The sequence below is a fragment of the Pinus tabuliformis genome, chromosome Q (genome assembly GCF_031772625.1).
Source record: "Pinus tabuliformis cultivar Carrire ecotype Pingquan chromosome Q, CPIR1, whole genome shotgun sequence".
Lineage (NCBI taxonomy): Eukaryota > Viridiplantae > Streptophyta > Pinopsida > Pinales > Pinaceae > Pinus > Pinus tabuliformis.
The window spans coordinates 922,835,929-922,850,296 of record NC_142296.1 but is presented as its reverse complement, the minus strand read 5'-3'; the positions used below and the strand labels follow the sequence as shown (position 1 = coordinate 922,850,296).

The 14,368-nt window shown below is 38.1% G+C and overlaps 1 pseudogene; it reads right to left on the bottom strand.

Moving 5' to 3' along the window:
- Positions 1 to 666: 666 nt before the first annotated feature.
- LOC149222476 (U2 spliceosomal RNA) lies at positions 667 to 822 on the bottom strand (annotated as a pseudogene).
- Positions 823 to 14,368: the final 13,546 nt, after the last annotated feature.

Below are 14,368 nucleotides of genomic sequence, written 5' to 3'. Positions count from 1 at the left end.
TCCTATCCCATCCCCTAAATTTATTTTCAATTCACCAAACGTGAAGGCATGTTTCGAGCTCGAGCGCGGTAGCAACCAACACATGTCAAGTCAATTACTTTGAGAAAAATTTTAAGATAAAACTGTGTGGAGGATGTTTAATCTTATCCAATCACTTTCCAATTCGCAAGAAATGAAAGTGTTTGTTTTCAAACTCAGCTGCCAAAACATGTTGAGTCAGTTCACATGAACTCAGCGACTGACACGTTGAGTCAATTCAAGTGAGCTCAACAACGGACACACGTGAGTGAATTCACCAAACAAGAAGGCATGTTTCGAGCTCAACAACGAAGGCGTATCAAGTCAATTCACCGAACATGAAGGCATGTTTCGAGCTCAGCGACCAACAAACTGCAAGTTAATTCACCAAACATAGAAGGCATGTTTCGAGCTCAGGAAGCAACACGTGTCAGGGAAATTCACCGAACATGAAGGCAGTTATACACCATGCCTGCGGGACTTGGGCGCTGTAAACAACACTATATGACGAATGCGGGACAAAATTTCATTTCCTTCCCCGTACAAGTTCAATCGAACCAACCATTCACCAATTTATTTATTTGGTCTTGGTGGAGTGCGCCAAGTTCAATCCAATCAACCATTCACCAATTTATTTATTTGGGCTTGGTGGGGTGCGCCAGGCTGGTGCTGTAGTGTAACGCACAAGCGACGCCCGAGAGGCCCTCCCCTCTAGAAAAATACATTTAATATCATGGGGTTTTACGAACCACGGATCAGATAATAAACTGATAAGAAAAGATACTCCATTCATGCATGTGGGATAAATCATTTCTATTCCTTCTCCTACCACGTACAATGTAAATACACAGCCCCCTTTAATGAGGATCACGACCCCTCATTGCTTTGGATTCCAAACCTTGTCCCTCTGAGTTTAAATAACGAAACATTTTCAAGTTGTATCATGTGCATAATACAATGTACATGCATTTATTTATGCGCACATCACTTAGCAAAGCAAAAAATTGTGTGCCATGCAATATAAAAAAATTATATAGAATCAATAATATTGTTTACAATTTTTGTGCGAAAAAAAGTGTAAAAGCGTTTAATAAAATGTTCCAAATTGCAATAAGATTAATCAAAGGGGTTAATATTCAAATTTTATTTGAATTTGAGAAAGAATGTCTTTTTTTACAATAATATATAATATGCTTCAAACATTTGATTTCATATAGGTTAAATGGTGTACAAGGAAACCAAATTAGGGAATAAAGAATCCTTTTAAGAAAATAAAATATAAAGGATGTGGAGGAGATTTTAGTTCCTTAGTTGAACACCAACTCAGTAACTTCATAGGCACCAACCTATAGGAGACTCCAATCAATTCAACTAAGTACTAACTGAACAATTTGTAGGCACCAACATACTTCTTCAAGATACTTCACAACTTCTTCTACTTGTTCAATTTGTTCCTTGGACCTATCAATAATAATTCTCATTTTCCTTTGTTTGATGGCCCACCGCGGTCAATATGCACAACTATAAACATTACACTTCTTCATAAAATCTTCACAACACTAGTCTTCCATTACATCAGTCACACATAGATCTTTCACTATGATGGTCTTACAATGTCATCTTCCAGGCTTCACATGCCACAGAGCAAGTTTCTCATAGTTTGTACCTTACTACTCTAAGGCATTGTTTCTTGCTAAAGGGGTAGTCTCATTCATTTAATCACACTTGTAACATACCCCCATCCACCATTAGCCCATATTAAGGGTAGAAGAAGGTGTTACTATGATTGACCCAACCACTAATGTCTTGTTATGGAAATGGGGTCTATTTTTTTTTTCATTTTTCAAACTCCTCATAACCAAAAATAAACATTGTCATTACATTTGTCTCATCGAGACATGTTCGACAATATAAATTTTACCTCAATCCAACCCCCATATCAAAAGATATGGCCATTTAAAGTCTAGTCCATTAATCCCTACCACACCATTAGCTCTGCCACATGGCACCCACGTGGTCCCCAGATGGTGCCCATGTGGCACTTCACGTCTCTACCATGTCACACCCCAAGCGGGTCCACATCACTTTTCTGTTTGTAGCTGCCACCATAGCCATGCCACCTCATCATGGATTGGGGCACACAGGACAATCAATGGCTCTCACCAAGTGAAGAAATCAATGGCCATAATCAAATATGACCCACGCCAGGCTGAAAAACTTGAGCCTTCCTCCCTGTATACTTTTGGAAATTTACTTGGGTGACATCATCCAAGGGTGGAATCACTTTAACTTCACCCTACAAAAACTTCCATGGCAGACACCTTCTGTGTGTGTGTGTGTGTCTGTTCTAAGGTATGTTATGCATTTAATCTCAATACAAATATTCAATCATCTTGGAGATTCACCCATATCATTCATACCTAGGCCATTTAGATTGATTTCAAGCTCATAAATAAACAAGAGATTTAGGCATTCCTCAGCAAACACATAGAAAGCATCATTTCTCATTATTTCTATAGGAAATATTTTTAATCCTTAGTAAAACAAGAGGTAAACATTACACCTTGTTCACATAAGGAGATAAACATTTCTTACATTCATAACGACATTCAATTAGCACAACAAGAATACATGTGAATTTCACTTGCACATAGAGCATAATGAGCACTTATCTTGTAATGAAGGGCTCGACAATTGAGATTGAGACCTCAACTCGCAACCCAACCTTTGATTAGTCTGCATTGCAACCTTTCTTTCTCCAATCACGTCTGAGCCAAATTCAGAGCTTGAGGAAGTGATTTAGATAGGATTTCATGACCATTACTCACATATAGTGAACACAATCCATTTTCCCAGGCATTCTCAATAGCTCTCAGTTGTTACACCATAGAGGCCTTTTATTTACTCAACAACAAGGTTCATGAAAACACAAAGAGTCATTGTTCATATCACATAAGGAGAATTTTATGTTGTTATGGGAAGGTTCATCAACTAGATAAGCTACCATGGTAGTACAGAGATCACCTTTAGGTAGTTCATCAGTGTGTGTAAGCAATAGTGTTCCCAGCCTAGGGCCACACCCAGTGTTTCATTAGCCCCACAAGTACATGAGTGTCTCTCTATCCTTTCAAGTAGGTTCATCAATCCACAAGCTTCCCAGTAGGTTCACCAGTGCTAAGGAAATTCACTCTTTTTGGGTTCATCAGTCCTTAGGCAAGCCATTTCTCAGTGATTATCGACCAACAAGCCTTGTTGGAGAGGTAAATCCCCTCTACGGATAGAGGCGATCCCTACTAGCCCAGCAAGGGTCTAGCAACAATCAAACAATGCTGCTATGCATGTTCCTAATTACAATTAAACAAGAGATAAAGAGCACCTACTTGGATTCCAGCGCTGTCGTTTGACGAAGAGATGTTGCCTTCGCTCTTTCGCTTTGGCTGGTCACAATCCTTCGCGATCTCCGCGAATAGATACCTACACACACGAAGAGGAAACAAACGCAAGCGTGAAATCTAGTAAAAGCAACCATACATCAGTCAGAAAAGATGTAATTCACATTTAACCATTGCAAATACAAATGAGAATGGAACAATAATAGCAGTCATCTATTATTAATCAGAATAGAGAAGAGTACAACCAAATGTTCTGACGTCGGTAAACTTCTCAGGAGGGGCCAGTCAGCATGTATCTCAAGCGTTCACCTTTGAGGATGATTCTCCCAAGACAAACAACTCTCTCTCACACACAAGCAACACAAAACAACCTTCCCTAAGCAATCATTCACTTCCACACCTAGCACACCAAATACCTATAGTAGCAGCAATCTGAGCACTATAAGCTCTATACAATCCAAGCTATGTCTAACTAGCTGCTCATGGTAATGGTGGAAGTATATGTAGGAGAAGGAGCCTCCTAAAAGGGTGGAAGGATGAGCTTATCCTTGAGCGAAATGGTTGCAAAGGGTCGAACAGACATGCCATAGAAGGGAGTCGACATTCACAAAGCTAACAACCAAGCCTGGAGTTATCTGGAAGGCTGGTTGTTTGAACAAATTCGCCCAAACTGGATCAGCGCGGATTATGAGGCAACTGACGCGATGTCGCCGCGTCTACATAACTAGGACAGTCATGTCAGCGCGGAAGAACACGGGAAAGGCGCGCTAGCGACCAGCACGGAAAAGTGATGTCCTTCCGAGCTAGCAGCGCGCGGAATACACTATGGAGCGCCAGTCATCGCGGGTATTTTGAAAACAGACGCGCTGATGAATAAAACTTTAGGAAAATGGGTTTTTGGGCCAGTTCAGAAGGCATGAAGCTTAGTGATTGGCACAGCAGGGTGACTGACAGGAAGGCAGTGACAAATTACTGTGTAACAAGCCTTTTCAGGTTCACCAGTTGGCTCCCATAAGAGATCTCTCCTTTCCTATGAACTCCCTCTGCATGTTTTTTCCATTTTATTTGCTTCTTCCTCTCATGAGGAATTCTCCTCTCTCTATTATGCTCCTCTCGAACTTGCTTTCTCTCCAATTCTTGACTCTCCTCTTCGTGCCTCCCTTTTTGTTTTCTCTGTTCAGCCTCAAGATTCATTGGCTCAGTTTGCCATTGCCACATTGTGGCTTGTCTCACATGTCTTCCATCTAAGCCATTGTAACCAACCAAGGCCCCCTCTCATCATGTGCTTTGATGAGGACGAGTCTGTTGGTCAATGCAACCCATTCTTGGTATTGAATTTGTTTCCTCTTCTTTACTTGTGGACTTGTCCAAGAGGGTCATGGCCTCTTTCTTATTTTCCGGATGAATTAAAAACATAGTCAACCTATTAAAATCACACCAGTTAGCCTCCATGATTAGCATTTAAAATAACTAAGCCTCCTCAAGCAACCTCCCTCCCCAAGCACTGGAATCTATGTCCCAATCCTCGGGCCTTTTTAACTACAACAAAATGATTTAAGATATTTATAATAGGGCATTAACCAAGGGTTATCACAACACCACTCTAATTGTGTTGTAACAACACTTAAAGGTGATAGTCTACTCCAAGCTTGGGTTTGGTTTCTCAAACCAACTCTCTAAAAAATATGCAACAATATATATTAAGTGTGATTCTTCTCAAGGCTTTTATATGGATTTTCAAACCACCTTAAAATACAATACAATGTGTGTGTGGTGTTTTACCCAATACTGAGGTATGGCTTCCCAAGGCATACTAAAAAACAAATGTGAATCCCCACTTTGGTCACCCAACTGAGTTGTTGTAACAATAAACTATAGTCGGATAGCAACACTACTCGGGTCTCAACCTAGGATGAGCATTACAACAAATATTTTCTTCATCTTGCAACAAATAAAGACTTTGACCTCCATTAAGAGGGCTAATTTGGGCCTATTCCATGGCCTACTTAAGTAGCCACACAAGGATTCGGCTTGGCATAGGGCTTGGCCTCCCTCAATACCTAACACAAAGAACTAGGCTTCCTTGAAAAAACTTAACCTCTCATCCATAGCAAAACTCAGCCTCCGCCAGCATTTGTCTTCCTCAACAACACTCATCCTAAATAGAAATAGACCTCAAACATGGCTGAAACTTGGCCTCCTAACCATGATTAAAACTTAGCCTCAAAATAGAGTTGAATTCATCATCAACACAATGAAGAACTGAGCCTCAAAAAGCCTTCAAAATAGATTGAAATCATTTCCCAAATATTATGCCAAAAACCCTCCTCAACATGGATTCCTTCCTTTAAGTCAATCTACTTGTTGCTCCTCAAGCTTGGTCCTATCTCAACTCGGTCCTTTCCTTTCTCGACTTGAATCTTATGTCAAACTTGAAATTCCTCCTTCAGTTTGGATCTATGGTATGTCTCAGACCTTATTCCTCACACAATTGAGTTGATTTCTAAATGAACCACATGAGTTTCCTTATTTATACTAAACAAGTGGGGGGTCAAGTTTTCTTGGGGTCGACCTACACACTAGCTAAGCCGACTTATGCAACTAGTAGGATATATGAATATATACATTAATACATCCAAAAATTATTTTCTCCTCAACCACGAGGAGTTAGGAGGTGTGCCATATATCATCGGAAAGGTCTCGAAATATGATATTTCACTATGTAATTTTCTCTTCATTTGGACAACCTATGGCATCAATAACAACTATATCCAACAATCTCCCCCTTTTTATCGATAGAAACACTTTGATATCACTTCTTCTAGTGATTCCTCACCCTGTTTGCATTCTCTCCATACTTCTTGTCATTTGCTCCCCTTATCCTCATTATCCCCCCCTTTCGCATCAATATCAAATGGTGCCCCTATCAATGTCTTTTCAACACTTTTTATTGATGTTCTTCTTTTTCTATGACTGAGAACTGCTCCTACTGACTTTGTTCTTCTTAACGACATTTGAAGTATTTCAAAGAATAAAGTTGGGGCTTGTTGGCCAGTCATGGATGTTGCAGTTTCATCATCAACTTTTGCTTATGTTTAGGCACATTTTTCACCTTTGTCAGCACCATACTATATGCACACTATCCAATTCATGAAGTAGAGTAGAGGAGGATATTGTCACCTTCCTCCTATCAATCACTTCCTTAAAATGTTTGGTATGCAAACAGAGCAATAAAGAAAAACCCAAGAGGATTGAAATGGGGTCAAATGCATATTGGACATGTACCTTCTTGGTTTAACCACTAGAGGCAACAATAAGAACCCCACATATAAAAATAGTAGCAGCCTTGCTTCCATGTAGTAACCAAAAGGGAACTAGAATTTGACCCATCTAGGGAAACTAGTGTGTTTTCTCCTCTATCTTAATCATGAGATTGCAATTCTCTAGCCTAGATCTTTGTTTCCCTTGTCTATCAAACTCTTCATCTTTATCTATTATGGCTTCAAAGTTCAATGCATTCACAAAGAATTTTTCTAGACCTGATCAAATTCTTTCGGCCTATGCATTCCTTGGTAGTGCCTCACATCTACAAAGCTCCCCTTGAAGAGATTACATGTTTCCAATAACTTAGCACTGTCATCCAAATTACTTTCTACATCAAAGGAAGATCTTATTCCAATATTTTTTTGTGAAGGAGGATTGTGGATGAAGAGAAAGAACACATGGGCCTTCTTGTTCTCCCCATCCAGCTTTAGGTTTTTTTAGCAAACATGCCCAATTCACCACTACAGTATTCCATTAATTTCTTTCTTGAATAATTGCATTTCATACACTAACGCCTTCAACATCCACAAAATGTATTCCATGCAAGGTTAAATTAAAATTTCACATTCAAAATTAAATCTACCACCTCAAAAATTCAAATATTAATTATGAGATATGCATAGTTGGCACCCTATGGTGCTACCATAAGTTGTTGTATCCTCTTGTTTTACCCACTTAATATCATATAATTAGTGAATATTTTACCTTTTAAAAACCAACCTTGAGACTAATCTAGGCCCAACTTCTTATTCTTCAAGAAGTTGTAACTTGAGTTTTGCACAATCAGAAATTTGAAGAGATTATTTTGGGTAATGCTCCAAACTCATGACTTCTAGTACTTGAACTATTAGAAATAACAGTGACCCCTGGTTAATTTTTTCTTGGGACTAGTCTTGGTTCCAACACTCCTACCCACATTGAAAATTTTATATAAAACCTCATGTGTCGCCTTCAAGTATCTCAAGTTTTTCCAAACTAATGCCATAAACTACTAATGTGTCAGTTCACCCATCCTTCAGGTACTACAATGTAGTTGAGCGACCACCACTTTGTATGGTGCATAATTCCTTTTCTTGGTATCATATTTCTTAAATATGATGAAATATTATAGGAGAAATCATATGTACCATGAGCATTGATCCATATTGTTCTTTAAATATATATTCACTCCTAAAGTTTTCATCCATCTTATTCTCAATAAATGGTTCCATATTCCATGATTGAGATTTATTATATCTAATAGCCCAATTCATTGTAATGTTGAACTAAGCAAGCACAAATTAGCTATTATTGCATGTTCTCATTACCTAGGAGATCACTTCCAATACCATGACTAGGTTGTCTAAGAGATGGGCTAGCTTCTAAAACGATAGTTGGAATTTGGGCAAGAAAATGAGTAAATTCAAAAGTATTATTTTGGGATTCAAACCATAGAAGGGTCAGTCCATTAGTAGGAAAAGTTTATGTCCTTGGAGTGATACCCAAGCTGAGTGGAGACATGAGAAATAAACCTCAACAACCATTGTACAAAATTGTCCACCTCATCTTTACAAGTAACCATGTCATCAATGTAGCATTTATTGTTCCATTGCACACTTCTCTTATGCAGGCAATCTTTCTCCTTTCTCCCAAATTTAACATGAGTTTTTTTTCATCCACACTCATACTTCCATACTTTGTCTTCATTGTAACTAATTCTATAGGATTTCCTTACTTCAATGGTATCAAATGCGACGAAATTTTCAAGCGGCCAAATCAAAGCATCTGTTTTCTTTTTGTTTTCTCTTTCGTACCTTCGTATAGTTTTCTTTGTGTCTGGTAGAAATATTTTATTCTTTGGTTTGTTTAGGAAACCATCTCATGTTGATTCTACAATCATATTATATATGCCAAAAATTGTGGCATTTCTAGCATTATATATTGTAATTGAACAAGGAAGCAAATGAATTATGATTTCTATTATTGTAGCCACTAGCATCTCTTATTTGATCGCATGCAATTTTGCTTCTAGAGGTTCGATAATGGCCTTTATAATCATCCTTGTCATAGGTTTTATAATCCCTTTCTTTTTATCCAAAGTTTGTACATGAAAAACAATGAACAAGAAATATGGATTGATACATGGCTTAGTAGGATTGCATTGATGAAGTAGTTGTTTTGAAGTTGTTTGATTTGGAGAAGATTCACTTCTTTATTGATCCTTGCCTCATATTACATTGTTTCTTGTTTTGTTTATGGATCCCTTGAACGCATCATCATAGATTCTTGGTGTAGTAGCTCTTCCAAACTCATCCTAATTTCTTCCCTTTCTTCCATTATGATTGGGGATTTGAATAATATTAGCATAACCTTCAGGTTTTTCTTCAAATTTATTTTTTGTGACTTAAAGCTTGCATTTTTTTGTATGATGACTCACCCACATAACTAAGACCTATCTTGTCATATGGTGATATTTAACTATTGAGAATGATGTTCAAATTTTGAGAACTTTTCGAGTTCGTATTGAGCTTGTCTACTCCAATCCTTAATGAGATAATTTATGCTTCAAGATTTTCACAATTTTCTCCTCTTTCTTTCAGTTGGATTTTCATCACTTCTTTTGTTCTCTTTGCTTCTTCTAGTTTGATTTTTAAGGATATTACTTCTTCAATTCATTTCTCTTTCTCTTTATGTTTTATATCAACTTATGCTTCTAGCTTCTTATAATCCTCAACCTTTTCTTCAACTAACTTGAAAACATTTCTTCTCTCTTTTCTATTTCCTTTGCTTGAAATCTCACAAGGATAACTTATGTTTCATCAATTTTATGAATTTTCTCTTCAAGGATTCACAACTACTCTTTAAGCCCTGTATTTTATTTTTTGAGACCTATTATTTGTTTTTGAGCAACCACATATTTTGCTTCAAAATCAATGGTGTAACCTACTTCTAGATCTGATTGTATCTACTAATTGACTTCATCTTATTTAAAAGGTTATGCATTCATAACTATGGAGGATACTTCTTTTAGGGGTTTGGAATCACATCTTCTTGACTTTGTCATTTATGTTTCTAAGGTCTATCTTTCAGTTGTTAGGCTTTGTCTGAAGGAACTCTCTCTAATACCAATTGGTGGAAATACTTTGGGGGGGGAGGGGTGAATCAATATTTCATTACAAGTAACAATTTGTAGATTTTAAAACATTTGATGCACATAAATCATAAAACAAAGATCATTATATAAGAAACACTTATACAAATTTTCTTTGTAAATATTTTGTAAACTTCCTCATACAAAGTAAGCACCAACTTACAACTTTTGTAGGCACCAACCTACAAGAGATTTCAGTCCCCTAGTTGAGCACCAACTCAACAACTTTGTAGGCACCAACCTACATGAGAATCCAATCTCCTCAGTTGAGCACCAACTCAACAATTTGTAGGCACCAACCTACTTCTTCAAGATACTTCACAACTTCTCCTACTTCTTCAATTTGTTCCTTTGACCTATCAATATCAATTCTCATTTTCCTTTATTTGATGGCCTACCATGGTCAAAATGAATAGAAAAAAACTTTTTGCTACTTCATAACTACTTCACAACATTGGTATTCCATTGTGTTGGTCACAAGTTGATCTTTCACTATGCTAGTCTTTGACTATCCTCTTCCAAACTTCACATACCACGTAGCAGGATTTTCAAAATTTGTAACTTATGTCTCCAAGGAATTGTGTCTTTCTAAAGGGGCATTCTCGTTCATTTAAGAACACCATCCTAACTCTATTGTACCAACAATTAAAGGTTGTATCCTACTCCAAGATTAGGTGTGGATTCTCAAACTAACTCTCTCACAAATATGCAACAATATGTATTAAGTGTGATCCTTCTCAAGAATTGTGTATGGATTCCCAAGCCAAACCAAAAACAAATTCAAATCCCCACTATGGTCTCCACATCCAAGTTGTTGTAATAACAAACTATACTTATCTTGTAACACCTATGATGTCTCAACCTAGGATGAGCATTGCAACAAAGTTTTTCTTCATTCTGCAACAAAGAGAGACTTCGACCTGCATTAAGAGGGCTAATTTGGGCCTGTTCCAAGGCTCATTCAACCTGCTACATAAGGATTTGGCCTTGCATAGGGATCAACCTCGCTTTATACCTAGCATGCAAAAGGCTTCCTTGAGAAAAGTCAACCTCTCATCCAGAACAAAACTCCACCTCTATCAGCATTTGGCTTCCTCAATAACACTCATCCTAAATAGAAATAGGCCATAAACAAGGATAAAACCCAACCTCCTAACTAGGACCGAAACTTGGTCTCGACAGGCCTTAAAAACATATCGAAACCCTTTCCCAAGGATTATGCCAAAAACCCTCCTCAACTCGACTTCCTTTATCTAAGTTAGTGTACTCTCTACTCCTCAAACTTGACCTAGTCTCAACTAAGTCCTTTCCTTTCTTAGCTCGGTTCTTGTGTCAAACTCAACTTCCCTCCATTAGTTCGGATTTATGGTTTGTCTCAGACCTTATTCCTCACTTAATACCAAACAAGTGGGGGGTCAAGTTGTCTTCGTACCGACTTGTCCACTTGCTAGACTGACTTGTGCAACTAGCAATATATATGAATATATACATGAATACAATCAAAAATTATTTTCTCCTCAACCATGAGGAGTTAGGAGGTATGCCACATATCGATAGAAAGGTCTCAAATTTTTTTATTTGACCTTGTAATTTTATCTTTCATTTGGACAACCTTTGACATCAATAACAACTATTTTCAACAAATTCATTTGGGGTGGTACCAAAAGTCAATGATAAGGAGAAAATGTTTTCTAATTCTATGAGGGAGTATGTTAAACACACATGGGAAGCAAGAATAATCTGAAGGATAAAACATGAGAATGCATTTTTATTAACAAATGATTTACATTTATAGTACATGTTGTGACCGTTGGGTTTCACATCCCAAGGTCTCTTGGACTCCTTTTGTCTATTCGGCTTCCACACTAACCCATTGAGGATTAGGTGTCCAACATTCCCCCCCTTAATTCGAAGGGTTATGTATGAGTCCAAGAAGAGAGCTGTAATACAAAATGTGCAAAAATGCATGGCAGCACTAGGCTGAATGTGCTCTCTGAAATGTTGGTATAAAGGGCGGTGGTTTAAGGATGACCACCAACACTGGAACGCTTAGTGTAGTTCCCGGAACTCTTCCAAAACTGGAAAGAAGCTAAAGTCTTCTGCTAGAGGAAGTGCTCCTATTGATTTGAAGAGGGAAACCTTCAACCATGAAAGGGAGGTCTCACCCCGAATAAAAGGGAGAACTTCAACCTAAAAAGGGAAGTCTCAACCTGTGATGGTTTAAGGATGGCCAACAACTCTGGAATGCTTAATGGAATTCCTGGAACTCTTCCAAAACTGGCGAGAAGATGAAGTCTTCTGCTAGAGAAAGTGTTCTCTATTTTGTTCCTGGAATTCTTCCGAAACTGGAAAGAAGCTGAAGTCTTCTGCTAGAGGAAGTTTCCTAGATTACCAACTAAAGGCGTACTCAGGGGCATCTTTGTTTCTGGCTACAACTCTGAATCTAGTATGCCAGGTTGTGGCTCAGGCCCGCTTGATGTGACTTTGAAACTTGTAGATGACCATCATTCCCCCCTATCAGATACAAGGTGAGATGATGGAGAAAACTCAACTGCAAGACTGTTCAATACTCTAGAACAAGTTCTGACATGTGACTGAAATATCTTCTTGGCTGTTGATGCCCATTGCCAAGAAGTGATCCATCCAAGATGAATATTTGTTCTTGCAGGATGTTTGTTTTTGAAGCATCTGTTTGAAGAATGGGTGGTTTTATGATAGTGCTTACATGGATGAAGATCAAAACAATGATCTTTCAAATGGCCAACTCGGTCATAGTGTTGGCATTTCACAATCTGTTGTTGTTGTTGTTGTTGTGGAAGAGGAGCAGAATCTGGAACAGCTGGCGGTGAACTGTCATGAATGAATCCAACACTCTGAAACTGAATGGGCTTTGAGTAATCTGGAATATGAAAGGACACGTCCTTGTCATATCCAAGACCAGTTTTGTGCTTGTTGTGGACAAGCTCTTCCCAAGGTCTGATGATCGATTTGGGAAGTGCAGGTTGAACTTCTACATCTGCATGTAACTTTTCTCTTGTTCTGGGAACTGAATCAACCTCAACTTCATATTCTTGTCGCTGATGGGAGTCTATCTCAATCTTGAAGAGAGGATTGTTTTGAGCAGAAAACAATTCAGAATGATGTCTTTTCTATTGTAGCTCATCTTGCTGAAGCTGAGATTCCAGCTGCAAAAATTCAATGTTTTCTTGTACATTTTTCAAACAAGTTTGAATGTCTGTGACAATGGCTTTGTCAATCATAATTGTATTTTCCATAGTAGAATGTATTAGAGTATTCAGTAATTCTAATACAACGTCGATTCTATCCATTTCACAATAATATCACTGCAAAAATTGATTGGCGTACAACTTTGTCTTCAAAAAATATTCAAGTATGTAGGTTCTCAATATACCTCCATATACCATGCAATTTCATACCATATGACATATTTTTTCCATGAACATATTGTGTGCAAAATTACACAGAAAAAAAAGTCTTAGCCAACAGACTGTAATGAAGAAGTAGCTGGGAAGCAAAGAACTTGGTTACACGATGAGATGGATACAACATATCTCTTCAGAAATCCAAATAAGTATATGACAACCCAACCATTAGCAGAAGTCTATGCAGCTAGACTTGAATTTCAAACCCCTTCAAATAGTGTACAGGGATGGAATTGGCAGCCAAATGCTTCAAGCAAGATGGTCTACTAATAATTATCACCAAAAGGTACTTTCTGTCACTAACCCTTCACAGTAAGCACGCAACAATATCTGGGCAGACCCTCTCAATCCAACGTTTGTAAACTTCAGATGGTTTTGTTTTTTTTTTATGCTACTCGACCCTCTTACAATACTGTTGGATATTCCAATGATTTAACTCCATTGTTCTCTGCTCATCACTCCAATACATGGATAGTCATTAATATTGCACAACTGGTAAACTTCAATTCAGGAACAGAGATCCGCTTCAACATTCCCTCATTGCATCTACTCGTTGGTGGGCTCCAGTATTGCAGCAATAATGCTGCAACTCCTGGGACTCCCGTCTTTACTTTTATCAACGCGGTAGTTCATAAAAAACTTGGAAGCGATGGTGCTGTATGCATAAGTACTAGCTCTTGCCGCAGCTGTCACTTGGTCAGCTGGCACAAGTCCGCTAGGAGCTTAAGCCAACTTCTATGAGCTCTTAGAAGAATCTTTTTAATTGATGGATGAAAGCTAACTCGAAGGAAGCTAATCTATTTGCGAAAAGAGATTGAAAAACTGAAGGAAAACGCAAACCCTAACAAACCCTAATTCTACCAGCTAGTCCTACTGATGCAAAGGAGAGAATGAAAACTACTAAAAGAGATGCCATTACTTCTATGAAGGTAAAATACATGTGTCTAGACTACCTCTATCTGAAGAAAACATCTTTTTTTTATTTTTTATTAAGTCGTCAGTTTCATCATGCATATGCTTTCACTGTTCTTTGACTGTGCAGGGGTGGATCAAGGAGGAGA